The 8,511-nt window shown below is 36.7% G+C and overlaps 1 pseudogene; it reads right to left on the bottom strand.

The window, feature by feature from the left end:
• Nucleotides 1-1,640: 1,640 nt before the first annotated feature.
• On the bottom strand, nucleotides 1,641-4,275 carry LOC121476914 (annotated as a pseudogene).
• Nucleotides 4,276-8,511: the final 4,236 nt, after the last annotated feature.

Below are 8,511 nucleotides of genomic sequence, written 5' to 3'. Positions count from 1 at the left end.
TCACTGATGATTTCTACAATACATTTAAGGAAAAATTTAAATTAATGCCAATCCATCTCAAATTCTTCCGAAATATGAAAAGAAGGGAACACTTCAAACCTATTTTACAGGATTAACATTAGCTTGATTCCAAAGCCAGATAAAGATTCTTTTTTTGTTTGTTTGTTTGTGGAACACAATGAATCACTTTTATTTCCGTATGCATCCACATCTCAGCATTTAGTGGTCCTGAACAGAAAAGTGGAAAGATGCAGCATTTGCCAGGAAGTCAAGCCCGCCAATTTTGGGGATCTGCTGTGCACACTGAGTTCTTTCTAGATCCCTGCTGAGGAACATGAGACACAGCAGCACCAAAACCAAAGTATGCACCGAATCCAAGGTTCTTTTCATTCCAGTTGTCAGATTCCAAACTAGACCCAAATGGATTATAAGATGACCACATGAGAACCCTGTTTAAAACTTCTTCAATTGTTAAAAGTAAAAGCAATTACAGGAAAAGAAAACAATTCATTCAGAGGGATCGTGTGTGCTTACAAGTGTCTTCTGTAGCCTTTCTCCAAATTTTACCACCAAGCACTTTGAGAGCTGGCAGGTCTGAGTACCCCTGGTGACGGTTCTTTTCATTTTATCAAAACCTGAGCTGAAAAAACAGCATCAGCTGATGATGACAGCAGAGGGTGGTAGGGCTGAGGACCCAATATTCATTCCCAGGCTGGTGGAGAGTGAGTAAATGTTGTTCCAAACTAAACGAGGTAAGTCAGAGACTCTTTCCAACCTTACCTGATGGCTTCTGGCCAAAGCAAGGAAGTATTGGGTGGTGATGGTGCAAAAAGGGACTTGAGGAGGAAGGAAAAAGTAGTACCCCTCAATTAAGGTAGGGGAGAAGATATGGGGAAAGCCCTGAATCCCTCACCAAAGGCCAATTTCAGAGGGGAGCAGAGGGGGTTACAATCTATTTTTTGGCCAAGGGTGGTCATGGGAAGTGGAGAAAGGATGATGGCTTGGAGGGGGGAGGGCATCATTTAAGACTTAAAAAAAAAAGAAACCAGGGGTGCAGCTGGAGCACCCCTGCACACCCAGCAGTATTCCCACAGGCTGCGACCTGAAACCTTCATGCCTATTCTAGCAAGCCACCCCAAGCTGGAGGGCTGTTGCAGGGACGGAGGGGTGGGTGGGGGGACGGATGGAGGGAGGGAGGGAAGGAGGGAGGGAGGGAGGGAGGGAGGGAGGGAGGGAGGGAGGAAGGGAGCCAGCAGGAGGCGAAGGGGAGAAGGCAGAGACCGAAGGCCATGTAATCAGCAGCAAGGTGATTGTGTGATGTGCCTTTTCACAGTTGAGTTAGATGTGCCCCACTGGTTATGATGGGAATCAATTTAAATATACTTTCTTGATCCCAGAAGTTCAACTATGTGGACAGTGGTTACACTTGACAGGATGATTTGTTATAGCACAACTTATATATTTCAAATGGACAAAAAATTAGTATCATTTACAGTATCTTAAGATAAATTGCCTTTGAATGGGAGCTTCCTTTCCAGTACTTTTGAGGTCTACAAGACGTATCTAGAAAATGTACTACTGTGGAAAATGACTGCTTAAATCGAATGGGGCGGGGAGGGGAGGGTGGTTTCTCTTTTTGATTAATTGCTGTAACACTATCCTTCGGGGGGGCTGAGGGAGTTTCATGTTTTCTTTAGACATCATTAGGCGCCGAGCTCTTGCAGGACAACTTTGATGCTATATGAATTCTGCCATTTTGCTAGCATGGATACGGTTCTTGGGTCCACCACTCCATTAGAACTATTAACTCCATTCATATTAAATTTTGTTACAAATCTTACAAAGGGGGGGTGCTTCTGGGTATTTAGGTCCACATTCTATTTTAAGGCTGTATATTCAGTTTTCATAAATTGTTCTTGGAGGCCCAATTATCATCCCTGTCCATCTTGTAAGTGGCATGTCTTCATCATCTTCTAGACCCCAGCTAACTGTGCCATCTCCTACTCCTTTATGGCCTTCTTCCAGTTCTTCTAACAGTCGAAAATTGCGAGGGACTTTTACTCCTGAGTTCAGATTGAGGCTTGAGCCATTTCTGGGTGTTTTCCAGAACAGAGCCGAGGCACTGGGGCCAGGTAGGGGACGAGGCCGAGCCCGTGGTGGCTGCCGTCTTGCGTCGCTGTCACTCCCAGATAAAGATTCTATCTATCTATCTATCATCTATCTATCTATCTATCTATCTATCTATCTATCTATCCAGCTAAAAGAACAGAAAACTATGCACCAATATCCCTGGTGAATATATGTGCTAAAATTCTCAACAAAATATTAGTAAACCTACTTTTCAACAGCGCATTAAAAGGATCATATATCATGATCAACTAAGTTACCCCTGGGATGCAAAGATTATTGAATACATGCAAATCAATATTTGCATAATAATAGAATAAAGTGTAAAAAAATCACAGGATCCTCTCAATAAACACATCAAAGGATATTGATTTTTGTTTTAACAAGTAGACTCCTTGACTGGTCTCAAATTCCAAACTCTTTCCTCTGTAATAGGCAGCAGATGAAATCTCCCATCCACAGTGTTTCCAACTTTCCCACTCACTTTCCACTGGACTTGTTGAAGTCTTCCCCACATACATAAAGTTCAAAAACCAGCCAAGCTTTGGGATGGAGTTTCAGATTTGGGAGTTTCCCCACTGCATAGCTCCCTGCTTTAAAAGACTTCACCTCATTTTCCAACCATTCTGGTGCTCCTCTACTCTATCCTCTGACTCCTAGAGTTGGTGAAATTGAAACTTTTATGTTTTACCAACCTCATGTGGGAAGTTGCCTTCAGGAGGAAAATGAATGCTCATGAACACAAATTATCACTCATTGCAATTCCCCTTTTTAAGATTTTGTTTTACTATTTTCCCCTGCATTTATTCATTCTTCAATTGCTGCAAATACATTTTTAGAAAATATGTTTCCAGATTTTAATCTGTTGGAGAGTTAGTAATATAAAAGCTTTCCTACCATATGTAGACATGAATCCTCCATCTAGTAATGTTTAATCTTTGTTCATTATTTGTTTCCTTTTTTAAAAGATTTTATTTATTTCTTTGAGAGAGAGAGCGAGAGAGAGAATGGGCGAGCACAAGCAGGGTGAGGGGCAGAGGGAGAAATAGACTCCCCCTGAACACAGAATCCAGTGTGGGGCTCGTTCCCAGGACTGTAGGATCATGACCTAAGCTGAAGACAGATGCCTAACAAGCGACTTACCCAAACTCCCCTATTATTTGTTTCAAATTGCTTCAAACTCTTGTAACAAAAAAGTAAGTATGTATGTGAATATCTTTTACCTACACACATGCAACAAATACCTACAAATAAAAGCTATTAAGTATTTTGCATGGATTATTTTGTAGATAGAATAGTGTATAGTTTTAAATAACATTTGCCAAATGTTTACTGATGGTCATTTGTTAACAGATAACAGAGAATAGAATTTATTTTAGATCAAATGAATTAGAATTTCAGGGTCCTTATTGCATAACAGAAATAGAATTTGAAACACATCTGACAAAATCCTCTATCCTACAAGCATTAATTGAAGTGTTATACATCATAGATCAGAAAATAGACAATCTCAAATATACATATAGTTAATAATTAGATATGTTTACAGATTGTCTTAATATATCTTTGGTTTATTTTCATGGATCATGTTGTAATAATGAATAGATCTGAAAAATATCTGTCATAATCTGATGAGAGTTTAAATTCTATACTGTGAACCTTTTTAACTAAAAAAATTCTTTCTCAAAAGAAATTTCAATTGCCTATTTTAAAGAAAAATAACCTTAAAAAAAAGGAAAGAAAATAACCTTATCATCCATTCTAAAAAGTAAAGTCAGCTCTAGAGTGGCTCTAGTGATTCAGGGAGATCCTGTAAAGACTTGCTCCACTTTTCTTAGAGGACTTGGCCAAATGAAACACTTGGAGAATATCCTTCTAAGAGGACTAGAAATTCAAAATCCACACAATGTATTCCATATAGTGGGGACAGGGCCTATGTCTTTTATAAATCTGAGTCTCTAAGCTTGGAACATTGCCTAAAATTTGTTAGCAGTTGGGTCGTATGAATAAAAATTATTGTTAATACTTGAAATGGAAATTAACCCCTGTGATGATTTTGGTATACATTGGAGCTCTTTTCTTTTCAGCATTATTCTGTTCACCACATAGACCCATGGAACTTCTGGGCTGCTGAAATATAGGATTCATGGTCAGCAGGATACCTAAAAGCCTGGTTTGATTTAGGTGGCTTATCCTTTGAGTTATACACTTGAACAACTCCACTTTAAATAATATATATTGTGGGGACACCTAGGTGGCTCAGTGGTTGAGCGTCTGCTTTCAGCTCAGGGCAGAGTCCTGGGATCAAGTTCCGCATCGGGCTCCCTCTGCCTATGTTTCTACCTCTTCCTCTCTCTGTGTCTTTCATGAATAAATAAATAAAATATTTTTAAATAAATAAATGAAAAATAAATCATATATATTGTGAATCACAAATGAGGGAAACAGTGATGAAATGGTAAAGGATCTTTATGTAAGGGTTTGCTTTGGTCTATATTTTGTTCTAGAAACTTATGAATTTTTACAAAATGCCAATAGCATGTAAGTTATGATTATGGATCTAGTACAAAGACATTGTAAAGAAATAGTACTCAGCTTTCTTTTCAACTACTGTTTGGATATAAGTACACATTTGAGATGTTGTTCCCTTAAACTCCACAAATCTGTCTTAAAAGGAAATAGAAGCTGGGACACTTGGGTGGCTCAGTCAGTTAAGCCGCCAACTCTTGGTTTGACTCAAGTCATGATCTCATGGGTCTTGGAATCAAGCCTCCCACCCAGGCTCCTCGCTCAGCGAGGATTCTGCTTGAAGATTCTCTGCCTCTGCCCCCTGCCCCTCTGCCCCTCCACCCCAACCCCTGCACACACACACACTCTCTCTCTCAAATAAATAAATAAATAAATAAATAAATAAATAAATAAATACATAAATATTTTTAAAAGGAAATAAAAGCTAATAACAACTCAATTATTTACTATTTATCGAGGATAAATAAGAACTATTTGAGTTTTAAAAATTTAGAAATGTGTTGCTGTGTGAAGACAAGAAAGATGATGGTTAAAACAAGTACCCTGCATTGCAGCAAATGACTACTAATTTAGTAACTACTCATCTCTTTTACAGTTCTTTATATCCAATCCCAAATGAGCATGGGAACATAATGAGATATGTAAGAGAGAGATCAGTCAGGGAACATTTTCAGACATAGCAAGAGTGAAGTTCAGAATTCTAAGATCCTTCAAACACAGCCTGCTCTCTAGAATTTAACAACTAACTCTGGGCTGCTTAAGAACATGAGGCAAACTGCTCAGAAGAATGGAAACTGAAGAAGAGACACAAAAAAAACATCTATTTTGTGATATACTTGGAAACATACACAGATGACACAGATGGGAGCGTTTGTGTTTAATACTTCTATTCTCTAGCATTAAATAAGCCATGTTCATTTTGGGAAGTAGTTTATTAAGGGATATATTTGCTTTTAGAGACACGGCTGTTTTATTTTGACTGATGACCTCGGTCTCACCTTTCAGAAGTCGGCTGAATTGAAACACTTCTCCATTTCCTACAATAGAAGTAACAAAAACATACTTTTCACAGAAAGGTACCCTATCTGATTTTTTCCCCCATGCATTCACTTTAGGAATGTCGTAGTATTTTTAAGGGGATATTATGTTAAAATTACTATATTATTAGTGGGTCCTGCAATTTTAATGTTATAAATCATTAGTAATTCTAATTGTAATATATCAATAGAATAAGACCATATTGACTTAATCTGCTTCTCTTCCACTTGATATATTTCCAGCTATATCTCCTACTGGCATATATTTTCTGTTTGAAATCACCTATGTGTGGGTATAAACAGGAATAGACTTCTCTTCTAAATATAAGAGTTTGTATATTTATTATAAGCTGACATTTATAGTCCAAAACATTAGAGATAAAGGTGCTTTCTATAAAATACAAAAAACAAAACAAAAAACATACATATATATACATTCATACATGTTCATAAATATGCATGCATATCTACACACATTTAGAAGAGAGTATAAGCCATTCTTAAGTGAGTAAAAAAATAAAGTACATCTCTATGGTAATATTATCCATTGCTTACATAATACATTTTTAATATCCCTGACAACCAATAAGACTTCCCTCAGATAGGATCCTATACATTTTCCATTCACATTTTTTATGTAAAATAGAAAATATGGAAAAAATCCTTGAAATATAGTTTAAAAAGTTTAAAACCCATAATTCACTTCTGAATACTTCTTTGATGTTGCCCTAATTAATAGGTCATTTTACTGCATCACTAACAATTATAGAAAGACAAAGATGAACTGTAAGAATAAGAAGTGAACACACACATTTCTCTATATCCTCTCCAGAATCAATTGAAATTATAGTAAAACAATTAAAAATTAAAACCAAAATGTAACTCTAAGTGTGTAGGTATATAAGCAAAGATACAGGAGGAGGAACATAGCAAATGAGAGGATTCAACAATTTCCTAGAAGATAGAAAGGCTGTGGCCATCTGTTTAATGGATGCTTCTTTGGGAGGAAACACCAGATTGTCCAATTAAAAATGAGAGCCAGTCTGACAAGCATAAATCCACATACTTTCAAGTTCAGGGCTGGAAGGTGTGAGAGAAAACAGGAGCTCAAAGAAAGGCCAAGAGGGCTAATTAATTGCCTGTTTCATAGATACAACTGAGTTTTTGACTCCTAATTTAAAGGTAACTGATACTATCTAAATATTAAATAAATTAGGAGGACAGAGGCAGGCAAGAGATATGCACTGTAACAGAAATGAATCTTCTTTCTTTCGAGTAGGGAGTAAGTGGAAATATATTCAGTTAAGACATAGAAAGAATAACATACCGTTTGAAGATAGGAAAGGGAAAAATTAACAATACGTAATAATAAATATTAACTCACAAAAGCAGATATCATTTACTGAATGCTTATTAACTGCCAAGCACAGTTTTAACTGCTTTATATGAATTGATTTCTCACAATACTGCTTTCAGATGAGAAAAACAGGCAGGAGAGATCAAGTAACTTTTTTAAGATCCCACAGAGCAAGTGACAGACATAAAGTTGGTATGCAGGAAAGCTTACTGCAGAGAATTTGCACTTAACTAACAGAGTTATGAGAGTTAACTCTCTTCCAGTTATGGAAGATTTAGATGAATATGATAACATTTTATAAGCAGCGATTCTTTTGCTTTTATTTAAAGCCTCCATATACCTGGAAAATGTGTTGCATGCATGCTATCTCTCTTCCGTATATCCACTCTTGCCTAAATTGCCTCATTTATAAAATTGGGGGAATAAGTATTGCTTAAGATTATTGGAAAATTATGTGGACTAATATATGCTTAGGGAATGTGTGGCACAAGGATATTGATGGCATTATTTTTTATTATAATTAATATTGCTACTAGTCAATTCTTTCATCTACTGTTAAATCTGTTCCAATGCAGGAGGAAACATCAGCAGTGTTTAACTCATTCTAATGTAGTGCGTGTCTCCTTTTGGCGTCATATTGAGTACAACTCTTGTTTCACATGCTGTCCAAAAACAAAACTTTCATGCAAGATGTGAATCAACTATTCTTTGTAATTCCCTAGACCTTTATATTTTTGTTTGCTCTCCATTTCCTTGCCATATACTTGGAGTATATGGCACCATGTGCTCAAACACTCAGGCCTAGTGTGTGGTAATAGCCGATCTCTCGTACAGTTATGTAAACATGTACGAAACCAGACCCAGGTCTTAGAATCCACAATAAACTCAGTAAATCACACTTAACAAAGAGAAAGAGTTATAATATTAAGCCATATAATACTAGTTGTAAAGGAAGCCATTAAGGAAGAAGACTCAAAGCAGATATGGAAAAGCAAAGTAGCCTCAGTCTAGAACTTGAAATTCAGGAAGCTGTGTTGGGTGATTTATCTGGCCCTTGCAGTGGATGACATGGGCATGTCAAAGGAGATAGAGATATGGTGAAAGAATTGGTACTTTTTAAATAAAAATTTTTGTCCTATAATTGAATCAACATAAATATATGCACATACCTGTATTCTCAACTGTACTGTTTCAATTTCAAGGACAAACTGTGCTTTTAATGACGTTGTATCCTTCTACAAAGATAGTGTAGAACATATAAAAATGAAAATATTTTGAAAGATTTAACTATACAATTGGATGGATGGAGGACAGTGGGTAGATTTCAGTTCTAAAGGTACACAATTACTTTTGGAAAAATAAGAGGCAGACTACATCAGATTATTGACCAACTTAAAAAGTTGTGATCTCAAAAATTTCTCTACATATTTACCTTCTCAATTTTATTGGTATAGTCTACTC

The sequence above is a fragment of the Vulpes lagopus genome, chromosome 16 (genome assembly GCF_018345385.1).
Source record: "Vulpes lagopus strain Blue_001 chromosome 16, ASM1834538v1, whole genome shotgun sequence".
Classification (NCBI taxonomy): domain Eukaryota; kingdom Metazoa; phylum Chordata; class Mammalia; order Carnivora; family Canidae; genus Vulpes; species Vulpes lagopus.
The sequence above is the reverse complement of the archived record's forward strand: the minus strand, read 5'-3'. Positions and strand labels throughout refer to the sequence as shown.